This window comes from Chenopodium quinoa, unplaced genomic scaffold (genome assembly GCF_001683475.1).
Source record: "Chenopodium quinoa cultivar QQ74 unplaced genomic scaffold, ASM168347v1, whole genome shotgun sequence".
Taxonomy (NCBI): Eukaryota; Viridiplantae; Streptophyta; class Magnoliopsida; order Caryophyllales; family Amaranthaceae; genus Chenopodium; species Chenopodium quinoa.
Window position 1 is genome coordinate 9,653 of NW_018743235.1, and position 19,930 is coordinate 29,582.

Genomic DNA, 19,930 nt, shown 5'->3' on the forward strand with positions numbered 1-19,930 from the left:
GCCCTAGAATGTCATTTATTTAAAGCTTTGACCTTCCAAATAATAAACACAATATACATAATTTGGTTTGGTTTGGTAGAGATATTAAAATATTGAGATGAAGAATCTATCTTATTGGATAAAGCTTTATTAAACTATTTCCTATGCTCTTACTTTTATAAGTGCTATTCTTTTTAAAAATAAAAATAAAAATTAAGTGCTATGATGAATATTTTTTTATTTTTTTATTTAAAAAAAAACATTATGTATAAAAATTAGAACTCTGTTAGATTAGTAATATATTGTTGGATTAGTCTTGGTGAATATGCATGTTTCGACTACTCTATTTTTTTATAAACTTTGATTAACGCATATAATATAGAATACCGTCTAATTAATAAGAACCTTCACCAACTCCTAATTTAATTAAACAACTTGAGCTGTACACCGTATGCCCTTTCCCATGATCTCCAATATACGTATAGCCGTATAGGAGATAGTATTAGAAAAAATAAAGCTGAAAGTTTCCCAAATACCAACATTTAACAAGCGTTGTTCTATGCTAAGGAATACAATTAAGACTAGATTAATTAATGAAAGCTTTGTCTTATAATTTATAAAACTTTTTTTCCCCCTAGTAACTTATTATTAGTGGTAGGTAAGTGATACTTTTTGGTAGTTCATAAGTAACAAATCTTCTATCACATACATTTTCATGCAATGTAATTATTGTCAGATATATTTTTTTTGCTGTCCCAAACAATGTAAGGGTAAAATCCAAGTGACATTAATATAAGACTACTATTAATGCTCACGTCTTATATGTGAATATTTTCCATTGAAAATTTACCAAGGATTTACCTTGAACTTGACTTAGGGCTTGTTCCGATTGACTGAACTCAGCTGAACTGAACTAAACTTATTAATTAGTGATTTTTAACTACAGATTAGTGATCTTTGATTATTTATTGATTATTTATTACTATACATATGTGTATATACAAATGTACATATTATTATTATTATTAATATTATTATTATTAATTAATTATTGATGATTATTATTATTATTATTATTATTATTGTTGTTGTTGTTGTTGTTGTTGTTGTTGTTATTATTATTATTAGGGTAATGCTATATGCAGCCCTTAGGGCTGCATATAAGCATTTAATATACTTCCTTTTTTTAGTATTAAGTTGGGAATTTATCAACAATTCACGAGTAAATCGGTGTAATAAATGTTAATTTTATGTTTATTCTTTGCACTTTTAGCTTTTTATATGCAGCCCTTTGATGTGATTTTTAGTCCGAAAACTAAGCCTCACAAAGATATGAATCTAACCTAATTCTATACAGAAAATTCACCAAGAATTAAGCAAGAAACTTAGATTAATTAATCAAGAATCCACCTAATTAATCAACCTAGGTGATTGTTTTAACTAAAACAAACAAAACAGCAAATTGGAATCCACCAATCAAGAATTTAAGTAATCCAACTTAAACAAAAGCAATAAGAAATATTATTATGAATGTATGATTAAACTTGTATATTATTCGAAGATTACAACCCTATATTTATAAACTCAATCAATTATCCTAATCCCACTTGAATTAGAATTCTAATCCCCTAACAAAAACCCACGGATTGCATAACTTAATCAAGTTTAGATAACTTTGATTTAGTTATTTAATCCTACTTAAACTCTAACTACTCTTAAGATAAAACTTGCCTATTTTATCCTAACTCAAGCTTGCACTCCAAGCTATTATTGACGCCTACTAGACTAAAACAATTCCTAATGCAATTAGAAATCCTAAGTGCTTAAAACAAGAAAAACCCTTTCAAGTGAAAGGTAAAAACTTGTAAGCAAAAACCTAAGAAAGCTTTTAAAGAAACCTTAAAGAACTATCAAGAAGCTTCAAGAACTCCCAAGAACGCCACCATACAAAGCGTGGCTTTGTCTTGATGCCCCCGATAGTAAGTTTGACCTATTGAAGAAGCTTCCAAGTATAGATTCATGCTTTCTTGACTTTCTTGGAATAATTCTTCAACATGCTCATCGTTCACATTGATGCACGCATCATCCTCCCCTTCTTCAAAAGAATTTGCCCTCAAATCTTCAATAGCACCATCTGGCAAATACTTCACCAAATCCCCAATATTAAATGTTGCGCTTACACCATATTCTCCCGGCAATTCAAGCTTATATGCATTCTCATTGATCTTCTCAATAATCTTGAACGGCCCCTCACTTCTTGGCATCAATTTATTCTTTCGTTTGTTAGGAAATCTCTCTTTTCTCAAGTGTAGCCACACCAAGTCGCCAACTTCAAAACTTTGTGGCTTTTTGTTCTTGTTAGCTCGTGCTTTGTAGAGTTCATTGACACGTTCAATCCTAGCTCTAACTTGTGCGTGTAGCTTTATCATGTACTTGATTTTAGTCTCGGCATCCTTATGAATCACTTCCCCTTTTGGAATTTCAATTAAATCAATGGGCATTTTTGGATTGACACCATAAACACCTTCGAATGGTGTGTGTTTTGTGGCATAAGTAGGTGATCTATTGTAAGCAAACTCGGCATGAGCAAGCTTAATATCCCAATCTTTTTGTGTTTTGCTCACTAGTCCACGTAAAAGCACACCAAGAGTTCGATTTGTTACCTCCGTTTGTCCGTCCGTTTGCGGGTGATATGATGTACTAAATAACAGCTTCGTTCCCACCAACTTCCATAGTGATTTCCAAAAGAAACTCATGAACTTTGTATCACGATCACTCACAATACTGTTCGGCAACCCATGTAGTCTCACCACTTCCTTGAAATACAATTCCGCCACTTTCATAGCATCGTCCACTTTGTGACAAGGTATGAAATGAGCCATCTTGGAAAATAGCTTTGAACCATGCAATTCGTCTAACAAATCATCAAGTCTAGGTATAGGAAATCTATACTTGATGGTTATGTTGTTCACACTCCTACTATCAATGCACATACGCCAACTCCCATCTTTTTTTGGAACTAACAATGTAGGCACGGCACATGGGCTCATACTCTCTTTCACGTAGCCTCTTTGCATCAATTCCTCTATTTGACGTTGTATTTCCTTTGTTTCTTCCGGATTACTTCTATATGCTGCCTTGTTAGGTAGTGGAGCTCCCGGAATAAGATCAATTTGATGTTCAATACCACGAATTGGTGGTAATCCCGGTGGTAATTCACTAGGAAAAACATCACAATACTCTTGCAATACTACTTCTAATTCCACGGGCCTCTTTTCTTGTTTACTTTCATTCACTTGCACATTGTTAGCCACCATAATATATACTATATTGTTGTTGTTGATCTCTTTCTCCAACTCCTTTTCCCCAATTAAATATGCACCTTTTGAACTAGGGTTAATTCTATGATCAACAAGTGGTTTCAATGCATATGATTTTTCCCCCTTTCCTTTTCGAATTATATACACATTTGTCCTACCATTAAACTTGACAAATCTATCATATTGCCATGGTCTACCCAATAAGATATGACAAGCATCCATAGGGCATACATCACATAAAACTTTATCATGATATTTGCCAATTGAAAAGGTGATTAGGGCTCGTTTCGTTACCTTCACGTCACTAGCATCATTGAGCCAATGTAGCTTGTAAGGTTTTGGGTGATCGGTTGTAGGCCACTCTAATTTGTTGATCAAAGTTGTAGACACCACATTTGTGCAACTTCCCGAGTCTATTATTACGTCACACAATCGATCTTCCACCTTGCACCTTGTTAAAAAGATTTTCTCTCTTTGATTCTCTTCAACGGGCATAGGTTTAGAGTGAAGAGCTCTCCTTAGAACCAAGCTCTTTCCTTGCGTTTCACCATCAACCTCTTCGGCACTACCCTCCTCTTCTTCAAAATCACGTTCTTTCTCGACCACAACCTCCATGTCACTATTTCCCTCGCACCTAGCTTTCTCTTCTTCCCATTCTTGAGCCGTCATAGTGCGTTTTGAGTAGCAATTGCTTGCTATGTGGCCAACACTCCCACATTTGAAACATTTTCTATCTTCGGTCACCTTCTTGCTAGCTTCGTTTCTGGGTTTGTTATCTTTAGCATACGGATTAGAAGAAGTCCTATCAAAGGTAGGCTTGTCACTAGCCTTTGTGAACGTGCGTGTGAACGGTTTCACACTTGAGGTCTTCTTGGCCTTGAATTGTCTTTCAACCTTAATGGCCGCCTTGCATACTTCTTCAAACGAATAGTATTCGTGCAATTCAATCTTCTCTTGAACATTTTCGTTCAAACCTGCAATAAAACGTGCTATTTTGTGCTCTAGAATTTCTTCTAAATCACACAATAAACATAGTTTCTCAAACTCACACAAATAAGCCTCCACGGATTGATTTCCTTGCTTAAAAGTCTGCATCTTGAGATACACTTCTTGCACGTACTCATGGGGCACAAATTGACGCTTCATATATTTCTGCAATTGTGTCCAAGTAGTGATCTTGGATCGTCCCTCCTTGCGTCTCTTTTTCTTGAGATTATCATACCATAAACTCGCATAACCTGTGAGTTTTAATTCAGCAAGTTTGCACCTCTTTCGTTCATCATACTCCTTGTAATCAAAGAGTGTTTCGGCTCTTCTAACCCACTCAAAATATTTTTCGGGGTCTAGCATACTACCATTGAATTCCGGAAAATCTAACCTTATATTTCGGTCATCATCTTTGGCCTTGTTCTTCCGTCTATGCCTTCTAGGTTCATCACTCGAAGATGAATCTTTATGGCGTGATCTACTTGCTTTTCTCCTTTCATATTCGTCTTCACTTGAACTAGAAATTGCAACTGATTTGTTCTTCCTTGAAGATGAAGTTTTGTCACGTTCGTCAAGCCTAGCCAATACTTCTTGCAATTGTTGTGACAATCGCTCTATTTGACGATCCCTCCGCAAGTTATGCGCTTGATCAAGGTTCAAACCCCTTGGAATCCCTGGGATTTCTTCGTCACTCATTGCTCCTACACAAACCAGGTTTAGTTTATGCAAAATCTTGATTAAAAGATTGAATCTTGATTGATTCTTGAAGCAAATAAGAACCGTTCTCCAGATCGCAACTTTGTGTAACACTCTCAAAAGTTTGAGGTTGCACAGACTTCGTTACGCGTCCAATTGACACGAAATTTTGACACAATGTTGATCTACGTTTTCTGAATCTTGCCACAAAATTTCAGCCAAAAATTCCAAGCCTAACGTCACCAGTTTAAATTCTACCGAACCTGGCTCTGATACCAAGATGATGTGATTTTTAGTCCGAAAACTAAGCCTCACAAAGATATGAATCTAACCTAATTCTATACAGAAAATTCACCAAGAATTAAGCAAGAAACTTAGATTAATTAATCAAGAATCCACCTAATTAATCAACCTAGGTGATTGTTTTAACTAAAACAAACAAAACAGCAAATTGGAATCCACCAATCAAGAATTTAAGTAATCCAACTTAAACAAAAGCAATAAGAAATATTATTATGAATGTATGATTAAACTTGTATATTATTCGAAGATTACAACCCTATATTTATAAACTCAATCAATTATCCTAATCCCACTTGAATTAGAATTCTAATCCCCTAACAAAAACCCACGGATTGCATAACTTAATCAAGTTTAGATAACTTTGATTTAGTTATTTAATCCTACTTAAACTCTAACTACTCTTAAGATAAAACTTGCCTATTTTATCCTAACTCAAGCTTGCACTCCAAGCTATTATTGACGCCTACTAGACTAAAACAATTCCTAATGCAATTAGAAATCCTAAGTGCTTAAAACAAGAAAAACCCTTTCAAGTGAAAGGTAAAAACTTGTAAGCAAAAAACCTAAGAAAGCTTTTAAAGAAACCTTAAAGAACTATCAAGAAGCTTCAAGAACTCCCAAGAACGCCACCATACAAAGCGTGGCTTTGTCTTGATGCCCCCGATAGTAAGTTTGACCTATTGAAGAAGCTTCCAAGTATAGATTCATGCTTTCTTGACTTTCTTGGAATAATTCTTCAACATGCTCATCGTTCACATTGATGCACGCATCACCCTTAGGGCTGCATATATCTTTTTCCTTATTATTATTATTATTATTATTTATTGATTATTATTATTATTATTATTATTTATTACTTATTGATTATTATTATTATTTTATTATTATTGTTGTTGTTGTTGTTGTTGTTGTTGTTGTCGTCGTCATCGTTGTAATAAGAGCTTAAAAGAATGAAATTTGGTTTTATATCATTAGACGTAAATTAAGAGCTGAACTGAACTGAACTGAACTGAACTGAGCTGAGCTGAACGAATTTCAACGGAAGAGGACAGACCCTTAATTCATAAACTATAACCAGAAACGTAAATTTCAAAATTTAAATAACCAATTATAGTTGTTAAGAATATAATACTCATGTAAATACTTTAACATCTCATATAATTGATTGTTGTCAAAATAAGTGTTTCCTCAACCATCCAAACCTCTTGAAACCTCGAATTTATATGAAATTAGAGAATAAAACTCGGAGTAATTACAAAATAAAATTCCACAAAAATTGAAGAAAAAAAAAAGAAGTTAAAAGTGTTTTTAAAGACAATGCAAGTAAAAGAGAAGACACGTTCCCAAAAATGGCACTTATGCAATGCAATCCTTGAAAAACAAAAATAATACAAATTCATGAAAATAATCCTCCTTTTTATGGGATGGTGTCTTTTTGGAATCATTAATAAATACAAACCCTTAGTTGGGTAGTTAAAGCTGTAGATGCTTCATATTGTAGGCAAAATCAAATAAAAATTTTAATTTTTCAAATCAAAATAAATTTGTAAAATACTAAAAATTAAAGTATGGTTGAACCAAGTCTTTGGATCTAGAGTCTAGACACCTAAATCGTTGGATTGAGTTGACCGGTAACCGGTATTACCTGTTAACTTATATAATTTGGTAATTTGTGGGGTTTCGTATGCCGTCAAATTAATCAATTTGGCGTGTGTCAATTACCAAATTCGTTTCTTATTATTAATTTTTTATTTTTTATATTGTAAGCGCGTGATATTCAACAGAAATCGGCGCGTGAGGTGATCAACTTTGGAATAGTAGTGATGTGAAGAGTAGAGTGTAGCCATTGGGCGGCGGTTCTGAAATCCAAGGATAAAAGCTTCTACCCAACTTATGAATTTTCTTGACTTTTAACTAACTCGAATTTTAGTTTGGATATTAATTAATTTTATGCCGGCACCTATAATTTATAAATTTAATTAAAACAAAAACTTAGTAGTATAGAAAAAATATGGACTATGACGTTTCTGATTTATTAAACTGAATTTATTGAAGTTGAAGTGAACTGCATAAGGAAATTAAGAATTAAACTAAATTTATTGGAGCTAAACTGAACTCGACTGAAAATAAGCTGAAGAGAACAAATCCTTATTGAGGTGAAATTAGTTAATTTTACCAGGTGAAAAATGCATCCGAGCTAATTTCTTTTTTCTTGCTATGGTTGTTATTTATTAAAATGATGTAGGTAGTTATGCATGATATAAATCTCCGCGTTTTTTTACATGAAAATGCCTTTATACGTTTATACGTACATGTGTATATCAGGCGGCGAAAGCGTAATGTTTAAGATGTTTCATGAGTCATGACAAATAACTCCATAAAGTACGTAAGTTTTCATAAATGTACGTATTGCAAAAAATTAGTACCTCCGTTAATTGTTATCTGCAACTTTGGGGTATTGTTATTTGTGAGATATAAAATATTTCAAAGTTGCAGATAGTAATTAACGGAGGTAATACTTCTTTTGATTCTAGATATATAATCATATTGATTTTATGTACAATCTACATGCTTTATTTGATTTAAGACTATATTTTCATGCGAGATTTTACTAAATTTATCTCAATGTACTTGATATATTATATCAACTTTGTACAATTACGTATTATTAATAAATAATGATTAAAAGTATTTGTAGTAGATACGCTATGCACTGACAATTTGACAAAGGTGTACATATACCTACAAATAAATTTATTTATGTTACTCGTAATAATAAATTGTAAAAAAAAATGAAAAAAATGAAAAAAAAAAAAAAAAAGTCGAGTAGAATTGAGATTTAGGGTATGTTCTGATTTACTGAGCTGAGCTAAGCTGAACTGAACTGATTGAAGCTGAACTGAATTGTTTATAAGAGAAGAAAATTAGGAACTGAATTGAATTGTTTATGAGAGAAGGAAAAAATGAACTGAACTGAACTAAAATTAAGCTGAAGAGATCAGATCCTTAATAGTAATAATACTTATGACATCAAACTTGTATAAATTCAGGCTATCTAAATAATCCCTTATTTTTGTGTGTGTTTCATATGAGTTTAGGATATAATACGTACATTATACTCTTGTTTATTACATGTCGGCAACAAATATAAAAGAATTAATTAACTCTCTTCGTCCATGCCACGTTAAGGACTATAGCTTATACGAGTTATACCGTTTCAAACAAAGGTTGCTTTGAAGCTCTTGCTCTTCATATTGCTTTTACTAATAATACCCTAATATAATTATAAGAAATTTATCTAAATCATAAATATTAAAAGACGATGTTGGTGTGTTGGATAATCTCATATTTTATACTCTAAATGTTTCTTAAATTTCTTTATACTTTTTGTTTCGAGTTGTTCATTAAAAATATTTAAGCATGCGAATTATTAATATTTCTTTATCCTATATAATCTTAATTGTTGGATCCGCCTAGCTTATTTCAAACGCTGTACTCTCCTAGTTACAATTTTTCTCTTCAATTATTTTCACACTCCACAGTGTAGTAATTAAGGGTTTGTTCTCATACGTTGAAATTCAGTTCAGTTCAGTTCAGTTCAGCTCATTTCAGTTCAGTTCAATTCAGCTCCTAATTTCCTTCTCTTGTAAAATATTCATTCCATTTCAGTTCACTTCAGCTCAGTTCAGTTCAATTCAATTCAGTTCAGCTGAGTTCAGTCAATGAGAACATGCCCTAAATCTTCGATATATTTTTAAAAAGGATATTTTGAAATGAAGAAGTATTAAAAACGGATCAGAGTTAAATAAGTTCTTAGAAATGACGGATGAATTGATATATTATTTTCCTTACAGGTTACTCCCTCCGTCTCCTTTTGATAGTTTCTTATGGGCATTTTTTACGGGAATTAATAAACACAAAATAATAGAAGTAGAGAGAGAAAGTAATAAAAGTACACGGGAAAACAAAATTTACATGCGAAAATTAAATTTGCACAAATATTGTTGCAAATTGGAGGAAATTTTGGTAAAAATTTAATACTAATAGTTGTTGGAAAAAGCAAATGAGGTGAATATTTTGGGACTCAAATTTGTCCATAAAAGACTATCAAAGGAGACGGAGGGGGTAATAGTTACATATAAAGGGTTAGTTTAATTTGAATATTTGCGTACGTTACTTTGAAGTTTTGGTCATAACTTAAGTTGTAAATATGTTAATTGCGTCCAACAGGTAACAGCTACCAGTGTCTACTGTCTAGCACTTGATTATTATTAGTTGATTTGATTTTTAAAGCAATGATGTTTGCCTTGCTCAAAAGTTTAATTAAGATTAAAAAGTCTAAAGACATATTTTTTTAATCGTTATAATTTGGTTTATCTTTTTTCCATAACTCAGTAATTTGTGAATTGATAAATACAGTATTTGAATATATCATGTAACAATAATAAATTATTACTTAGAATGAAAAACTTCCAGGGTATTTATCTTGAAAGTTCAATAAAAAAAAAAATTATATTTTAGAAAAAGTTTGGTATATGGTATAAAAATATGTGGATTAGTAGATGGTGCAAGTTTAGTTTAATTAGCATTGAATGGGTAAAGCTTCTTAAGTCTGCGTAAGTGGTAAGATAATAAGATTTTTCAACTGCAACATAGAAATGTCAATTTTTCCTCCTCAAAATCTTAGGGGGATTTTAAAATTTTTTGTTAAGCAAGTAATCATATTCAATATATGACTAATTAATTGAGATTAATATGAACAAGTGATTATTACTTTTCTATGTTGAGAAAATAATATATACACTTCAACTAACATATTTTCATGATTGAAGAATAAGCATCATCTTGAATGGATATTTTTTTTTTTTTGGAGAACCTTAAATGAATATCAATAGTTAGTTAATTTGAATTCATACGCATTCTGTATTATTTTCTTTAATTTATATTGAAATAAAGAGAATGTACCCGTCAAACTCGAACCTTTATAGGATAATCCAACACGAATTAGTGGGTAAAATCTAAGGGAGAAGGTAAGAGAATCCCCGCCCTCAATTAAGTTAAGCTGCTCATAGCCTCCTAGCTAGTGAGAATTGCCCTCAGTTGTGACTCTTGTGAGATACAAAATTCTTATTTTCACTAAACCCTGGCCTCTATATTACCTGTTTGGCTAATTCACTTTTAAGTATTTTGTACAATTTTACACCCTCTCTCAATTAATAAGGCCACAAATAATTTAATGTCTTTATTTAGGATAGGCTCAAAATATTCACCCAAACCCCATATATTTACCCAAATATATCCCACATAAATTACATATCCAATACCTTTAATAGATATATCTTTTAGCTAATTGATATAGCTAATTATATAAAATGGTTTAACTAGCTGGTTATATTAGCCAGGTATAATTAGTTGATCATGTAACACTGTTTGGTAAATAACTATTTGTTATTGCAATATATAGTTGTTTTAGGGCCTGTTCCGATTGACTGAACTCAGCTGAACTAAACTTAACTGAACTTATTAATTAGTGATTTTTAAATATGGATTAGTGATCTTTGATTATTTATTGATTATTTATTACTATACATATGTGTATATACAAATGTGCATATTATTATTATTATTAATTATTGATTATTATTATTGTTGTTGTTGTTGTTGTTGTTGTTGTTGTTGTTGTTGTCGTCGTCGTCTCGTCGTCGTCGCCGCCGCCGCCGCCGCCGCCGTCGTCGTTGTTGTCGTCGTCGTTGTAATAAGAGCTTAAAAGAATGAAATTTGGCTTTATATCATTAGCAATATCATTAGACGTAAATTAAGAGCTGAAATGAACTGAACTGAACTGAATTTTAACGGAAGAGAACAGACCCTTAGTGTATTTACCCAATAAGCTAATTGCACAAAGCTCTTATAATGAGCTTTTTCTAAAAGAGTTTTTTGGACCTAAAAAGCTCTTTTAGTAAGTAATTTACCCAACACCCAAATTACGAGTAGCTTTTTTAAAATAGTCAAACCTCTAATAGTGCTTAATAAGCTAAAAGCTTTTCAAAAAGCTCTTTAAATACCAAATTAAACAAAGCCTACACAACTCAGGCTAATAATGAATTATAAGTTAAAATATTAAAATTTTCTAACAAAAAGTCACATCCTAGAATTCGAGAAAATATAAAGATACGTATAAATATATAATCCCTGAGAAAATGAAATTTCCTCTCTCTATATATACATACGTATATCCAAAAATGTTAAAGCAATACACATGAATATCCAAATATGTAGAATCAGAGTATTCTTAAATGCTAAAAATAATCTTACATGTCTTCTTTATTTTTTTTTCTTTTTTTAAACACATGCATCTCACAATTTGGGCACATATTATTGCTCTTAAAATAATGTGTGATAGTGTAAACTATAAAACGTCTCACATAAAATCGCATCAACGCGTAAGCTAAAATTATAAGTTTGAAACCAGCTAGGAAAAAATATTTTCAAGGTCTAAGAAATTTAGTCTTTTATTATATATGCAGTCTAACAAGCATAAGATTTGTCGCATTTTCTAATTGCTCTAAGAATTAGTCACAACTAGTTGACTTATTCAACTAATTTAAGAAACAAGTTACTCTAGATTTAAGGACTATCATTTTAACAATTGTGTAATTAAATAATCATTAAAAAATCAAGCACTTGAAAGTTTATGTATCTAATATGTATGGTATCATACATGAAATTTCCGAGAGTTACAAATTGCGTAAATAAAATATCGCATGAAATAATCATTGATACGGAGTAAAATATACTACAATATAATTTTGTAATCTATGAATGACGAGATAATTTATAAAATCTACTCGTATTTATTAATTCGTATATCTTAAAGTTTTGCATCTTAGCTTATACGGAGTACAATAATTATATATTCCGTAGCTTTATGAGTAATTAATTATATTATTCTAAATGATGATTAATTTTAAAAGGGTATAATGTTGTGGACCCAATAAAAAGGTCTACTTGTAGTTTAAAAACAGAGAGAAATTAAAGTGCCAATAACAAACAATTCATTTTTCAATTAAAGTTGAGTACTTTTCAAGTAATGAAAATGTTGTAATATTTGTGCTAAACAAATGAAATAAGACCTTAAAATAGCAGTTAAATGACCATCATACCCTTCAGATGCAACGTGTTGGGACTATTTGGACTTTGTGTGTGATCCGTTTTCCTGTTAGGCAGTCCCTATTTGACATTATACTTATTTTGGTGGTTGATCACATTGATATATATATAAATACCAAAAAATAAAATATTTTATTGTATTTTTTGTATGTGGTTCAGAAATTAGTTAATTACATACTCCTAGTATTCTAGTAGAGTAGTAGCTAGGACTACGTATGTATGTAATAAAAATACCTTTATAAAAATAATTAATCTGTTTTAAAATAATCTTCCCGCTTTAAACGTATAGGGTTGTCTACACATTACTTTGATCATAAATATTATTTTTATATACAATACATATTAATAAAATATATAACAATTGAATAATAATAAACTATTTGTCGAGAATAATCAAACAAGACCCAACACATGTATATATATGCGGTAGAGGGAGGAGGAGTGGGAAAATGTATTCCAAATAATACATACACTGATACACAATTGTAAAACTAAATATTGATGATGATGATGACAATAATTTTGCAACACTAATCTCATGAAAGAAAAAAAAATGAAATAAACCGCACTAATTAATAAATTTAATTAACTCATGACCTTCGTGTGGTTCCTTCGCCTATTAATTAGTGGTAGTTAGCTGTAACTTAGTTGCAAATTGGAAAGGGTAAAGAAAGAATGAGAGAGTTTGGTGAGACAATAATACTTGTTTATAATAATCTAAGGCACTGTATGGATTAGGGAGATTAACTGGGTAGTTTGGTATTTAGCCATTTAAATTAGAAGATAATATATTATTATTAATCAAATTAAATAAAGGGTTTGATCATTTCAGGAAAATTGAACAAGTGTACAAGTTTCTTAAACATGGTTTACTATTAGACAAACTGTCAGTGGATTGTCCCTTTAAATATTCTATTTATAAGACTACAAATTATATCTCTTCTAATGTCCTTATTTTATTGCCAACACGGCAACACGCAGCTTTTATTAACTCTAAAACATGGAAAGTAAAAATTGAGTTCAGATCTATTTATTTTATCGAACATATCTTAACTTGTTTCATATCAAATCACAATCACTTAATTTATTAGGTTATGAATTGATTTTATTTGATCTAATCGGACTTAAATTTGACCTTGTTCTTACAATTATATTGCTATTTAGAATAATTAAAATTATGTACGTCAATAATACATGTACTCGTGTTATTGTGTACATTTTCAAATAAAATTTTACAATTTTTGTTTTTACAAACTAAGGGCTTGTTCTCTTCAAATTATTTTTTAGTTCAATTCAGCTCTAATTAGTTCAGTTCAGTTCTTAATTTTCTTCTCTTAAAATATTCAGTTTAGTTCAATTCAGCTCACTTCAGTCAATCAGAATAGGCCCTAAGAATATTTAGCGATAATTACTAGCTAGCGAGGTTAGATGATTTAAAAATTATAATCTGATCTAATTTGATTATACATGTACATATGATATAAGTATGCATTAGCTTCATAACTTGAACTAAACATAGCGTTAATTATATCTATAATAATCCACATACTACACCCGTTTCATACTATTTTCAATGATTTGATATAAAGTGTGTGTAAAAAAGTGTCTAATCGTTGCAAATTATATATAAAACGGGGGTAGTATATTAGTCTTTATATATACGGTGTTTCCCAAGTCCCTGTTATCTTAAATTAGGTGAAACTCTATATTAATTTAGGTAGCAGTAACAAAATTTTACCCCCCTAATAAGGAACTTGTGGAAAAGTGGTCAAACACCTCACAAACCTTATTCACCATCCTCATCATCATCAATGGGGAAAAGAACAAGCAAAAAAGTGAATGAAAGAGAATTTGACTCTTCATGCATGAAAGATGCATGTTGACATTTGACAATCATGTAATTTTAAATTAACCGTGATTTTTGTGAATTTAATATACCATGTATTAAAATAATTAGTTATCATCTCAAGAAAAACTACTCAATAGTATTTTTTTTTTTTTATTACTCCGTATTATTTATTTTTTTCTTGACCTACTACATTTTAAGGTTTTATTTATTTTTAACCTTAATCAGTTAAAAATCTTGAAATGGAAGTAGGGTTGTCTTAGCCAGGGACAACATTTTCTTTAAAAATTTGAGAACTCGCGTGAAGGAACCATTTAAAAAAGTTTGTGATTTTATTTATTTTCGAGAGGAATATTGATCGGATTATTGATATTATTCTAACAAATCAAGTTCCACCAAGGTAACTAGTGCGTTAAGAGGGTAAGTGTTTAGAATACTCGATGAATCCCATTAAGGGTGGTAATCAAGCCACTAATTGAGTTTACACCATAATTGGCCCTACGGATATGGCAAATACAAGAGAAAGAGACGAAATTAGAGATTAATATACAAACATTTTTAATGATTAAAATCGAAAGGAGTTCTTCCTAGCTTCTTGTCTTGCGTGCATTGGTGATCTCCTGGATAGATGGATTGCCTTCACCACCTTATTCATTCTTGGTTTCAGAAAAATTAAATTAATATGTAGTGATGTAGTCTGTCATCCTTTTGTAATTAGTTTTCCTATTTTTCTTTAAACTCTATTAATTATTATTTTGAGATGGATTTACCATATCAATTTTATGATAATACTTATTTTTTTTTTCCAATAGTTAAAGTAATTTGTTGGTTTTTATTTAAACTTAGCGCCTATTCTGATTTACTAAAAAGAGCTGAGATGAACTGAATATTTTATGAAAGAAGGAAATTAAGAACTGAACTAAACTGAAAATAAGCTGAAGAAAACAGGTCGTTAGTTTAAGTATCTAGTGCCACTGAGAAATATGGTCAATTTTAATCATATTTTTATATGTAACCATTCTTTTCCTATGAAAATTAATTTAAAAACCTAATTAGTCAAACCATATTGATACGTACACATTTGTTACCACAAGGCCGACCAAAATTATTTTCAAAATAAACCACATCAATGAAGATTAGTGGTGAAAGAATTTCCTTAGCGATATTAACTACATATTATTGATTATTATATATGTTTTCTATTTTGTAAATAAATCATATTAAAAAAAAATCCTTTTGTATGATACAAGAAAGTGATTATGAATATATTAAAGCCGGACTCAAACAAATAGCTATATTCTTTATATGATATAGTGATACCGTATAACGTTTCAACATCAAACTACTCCACTTATCACTTATTTGTACTCCATATTATAATAAAGTAAATTAAATGTTGTAAATTATATGTCACACCAAAATGGAACACTTAAAAAATAAACGATTGAGATATAATATTTTAAATAATGTCACTATTAAAAATATTTTATAGGGAAAAAAATAATTGTTGGAAAATAATACAGTGTCGAATATGTATATAGAGGATGATACGTGATTAATACTCTAATAATGTTGTTGGATATGTGGGAATAATTTAATGGTTGGGGCTTGGCCAACATATGGCTACCTTTTTAGTTTCAAATTTTGCATTTTGACGTAAAGTCCCGTGATCACACCGACACGTGGCGGTAAATCTCTCACAAACAATTTTTTTTTTTAATTTAAAAAAAAAATCATAATCATTACCCGATTTGTCCGAATATGAAGATTTGTGGATACAATTTTTTTTTTGGGGGTGCACGTTAAATGTTATTTCGTGATTTGTTATTCTATAAAAATTCCATCACGCACTAAAGATCTTGAATGGGATTTGAGATTTCTATTAGAAAGGATAAATAAATAAATGGGATTAATATTAACGCACCTTTATAAATTAAAAATTATATACCCATTTGGCCACATGGCTTATAAAACCAAGGAGAAAAGATATAATTCATTTTAAAAAATTAACATGCAACCTTTTAGTGAAAATAATATACTATATGATTGATATGAGATTTTATCACACATTATTGAATCAATTCATAGTTTTAAATTAACATTGATTAAATAGCATAAAGTGCTTCTTTTAATTTTTCCATTGCTAGCTACCGTGCGGGATGAAAGCAGTATAGTTGCTGGTTGATTAGCAAATAAAGGGATGCTTTGAAGCTAAATGTCATTCGAGTTTCTCTATTGGTTGGGTTGTACTTTACACGAAGATCTATTCACCAAAAAAAAAAAAAAAAAAAAAAAAGCTAAGGGTTCAATTGAAGCTAAATGTCATTCAATTTTCTTTATTGGCTAGGTCGTATTTTACACGAAGATCTAATAAAAAAAAATAAAAAAATAAAAGGAATGCCCTTTTTCATGCTTACTTTATTTTCACTTAAATACTTAAATGGGATGCATGTATTAAACGGATTGTTTCTCCAAAACTATTTAATTGATCAGTTTCTACTTATAAATAATGAACCGTCATGCAAATGTGTGTGAGTTTTCAAGTCGTATACAAAATACAGTTCTCAATAATTTTCTCTTTTAGAAATTCACGATAATTGGATTTTATTGTTGTTACTCTTGAGTAAAGTTACACAAATTAAAATTTTCCTATAAAAAAGTAAAATACAAAGATTTTCTTTATTCACCACTCATCTCGGATTTTAGAGGAGCTAAAGGCTAATATGTTCGGTATATGCTCATGTAATCAAGTTTGGCCATTGAAAATGATATGAGAGTTGATCAATCAACATTGTCCATTGAATAAACACACTTATACAGTCACATTGAATGTCAAAAATTTCCAATAACAAAAAACATATAAACCAACTATACACTTATGGATTACTGGTATTTTTTCTCATTAGTTTTATGTTAATCCGGTGGTGGATAAATCATAGATTTTTTTTACCCTATTCCGCCTTAAAAAGAAAAGTTTTACCCTTGGATTAAGTTTATGCAATAAGATAAATTAGAGATCAACACACCTATCAATGATATGATAATGTTTACAATATCAATATGAGAAAAATTCAAAGTAACCCCTATTCAACTATCCAAATTTGTTGTCTTCAAAAAAAAAATAATCCAAATTTGATTTTTTTTTTTTACCCTTTATTACTATTAATAAGTTTACATTCTAAAATAAACTACAAACTAATGTATCCATCAAAGATTTCATATTATATTCACACAAACACATTATCGATAAAACAAATATCTATTTTGTACTCCGTATAATTTATTACACAATCCATATTTCTATGGATAAACTTTCACTTCCAACAACGATTTATAGGGTTCAACTCTCACCCCCTTCAATTTATATATTCTTCATGGTAAAATAGAAGTAAATAGTTATGTAAATTTCAAAAATTTTAAAATCTTACATTTATTGCACACTTACCTATGATGTATCACTATAATTCCAAAACAATTTTAACAAATTTAAGATAAGCTAAATTTGTACCAATCTTTTGATATGAAACTATGTACTATCATGGGACCACATACCTTCCCATCAAATTGTAGTAGGCGTTCAAAAAAAAAAAAAAAAGAAAAGGTGTTTTTAATATTTATATGATTCCACACGCGCCAAAGTTAGGAGAGTGTGTGAAGAAATTAATAGCTAGTAGTGGTGTGAAAGAGCTGGAAATTGTACCCATTTATATGAATAATTAATTTAAAAATATTCTCTACAAAATTTTAAGTACTTCAAAATAGAATACGTGTTTAGTGAGTCAGCACCGTCGGAGTTATTTACTTTTCATCGACGCTAACACTCTTAACACCCAATCCAACGGCCACTAATACGCAATCAACTCTTCCACAATTTTTCATCAATATTTTCTGGAATTGGATTGACATGTGCTGGGTTTTAACTTGATAAAACTTTCACCTTATCTTAAAAAATCAACCATTATTACAGCATTAGTGTGATTAAATATGAGCTTTGAATATATTTTATATAATTCTTTATGATACTCCGTATTAATTTTAATTAATTCAATAAGTGAATAATAATTTTGAATTATGAAAGGAAAGTTGTACATAGTAATTACGTGTCGATCAGTGTTATTGCTTTAACTCGCTTTGATGGGTACCTATAATATTTCCAAAAATAAGAAAATAATAATAATTTAAAAAAATAAAAAAATAATACCACATAGGCTTTAAGAAGAAACTAATGTTTTCTCTCTCCTGGGGGGTTATAATTAAGAGAATCAATTCAATATCGCAAGAGAAACTCTCCCTTCTTTTTAACATTCACATTGATATTCTCTCTCCTTCTTTCTTCCCTTACATCACACCAAATGTATGAAATTTCTCTCTCTTAAATTGTTTCTCTTCCTTTTGTCCGTTTCTAATGTATTAGCAATTTCTTTACCCAAATCAATCAATTGAAAGAGCACCAGAATAAGATGACGTCAGGGTATTCCGGTGATCTTTTCTACGCCGGAGGAGGGGCAGGGACGGGTGCAGGAAGGCCGTCGTCGTTAGCCGGGATGGCGGGGTTTTCGACAACAACAGCAACAACAACAACAACAGCAAGGGATGTTAATCTCCCCGATTGACCAGATCGCTCAAAGGAGAGCGGATTTGTTGATGGGTAAACGCTCTTTTGGTGATTTTTACCAACAACAAATTCTCCTTCAACAACCGCAACAACAACAGCAACCGAATCCGCTTTTGTATATGCAAAAACAACAACAGTCGCAGCAACAGCAGCAGCAACAACAACAACAGCAATCATCAGCAGTTGTCGTTCTTGCAACAACAATACTTGATGCGATCGGTAAAACAAAGAACCAATGCTTTTGTTTCTTCCCCGATTTCTCCGCTTTCACAAACCATTGATCTTTGTTCTCCTACTAGTAATAACAATTCTCTCTCTTCATCCTCGACTCGTTTCGGTGTTCCGATTTACCAGCAACTCCGTCAACAACAACAACTGCAACAGCAACACCAACTACAACAACACCAGCAACAGCAAGCAATTTCTGTCCTAAACAATAACAACAACAATAATCACCAATTTCTCCACCATAACCAATTCAACAACCCCACAAATAATTGTTTAATCCCAACCCTTTCTAATAATACCAACAATAATCTCATCAGCCCGATTCAAAACCCGAACATGGGGTATTCAAATTACGGGCCGAATTCGGTCAAACCAAAACCCGAACCTCAGCCCGAAAATTTTTTCTGGTTCTGGGTTTTCAAATTTGGGGCAGAATCCCAACCTCGTTGAGCCCAAGATTGATGCGGATTCCGAAGATCACAAGATTCTCAACACCCTTCAAGAGCTTGAGAAACAGCTTCTCGACGACGACGACAACGACGATGAAAACGATGCCGTTTCGGTAATCACCAACAGTGAATGGTCTGAAACGTTTCAGAATCTCGTGAGTCCGAGCGGAAACCCGAACCCGAACCCAAGCCCGAGTCCAAGCTCAAGCCCGAATACCAACCATGCTTCTTCCAGCACAAGCGGGAGCAGCAACACCAATAATACAAATACCATTGCAAGCAATAAGAATAACATGATTTCGCCTTCGCCAACATCGTCCACTTCATCATGCTGCTC

General features: G+C 31.2%; 1 pseudogene; it reads left to right on the forward strand.

Annotated features, from left to right (window-relative positions):
- The first annotated feature begins 18,578 nt into the window (after positions 1-18,578).
- Positions 18,579-19,925, forward strand: LOC110734804 (annotated as a pseudogene).
- The last annotated feature ends 5 nt before the right edge of the window (positions 19,926-19,930 follow it).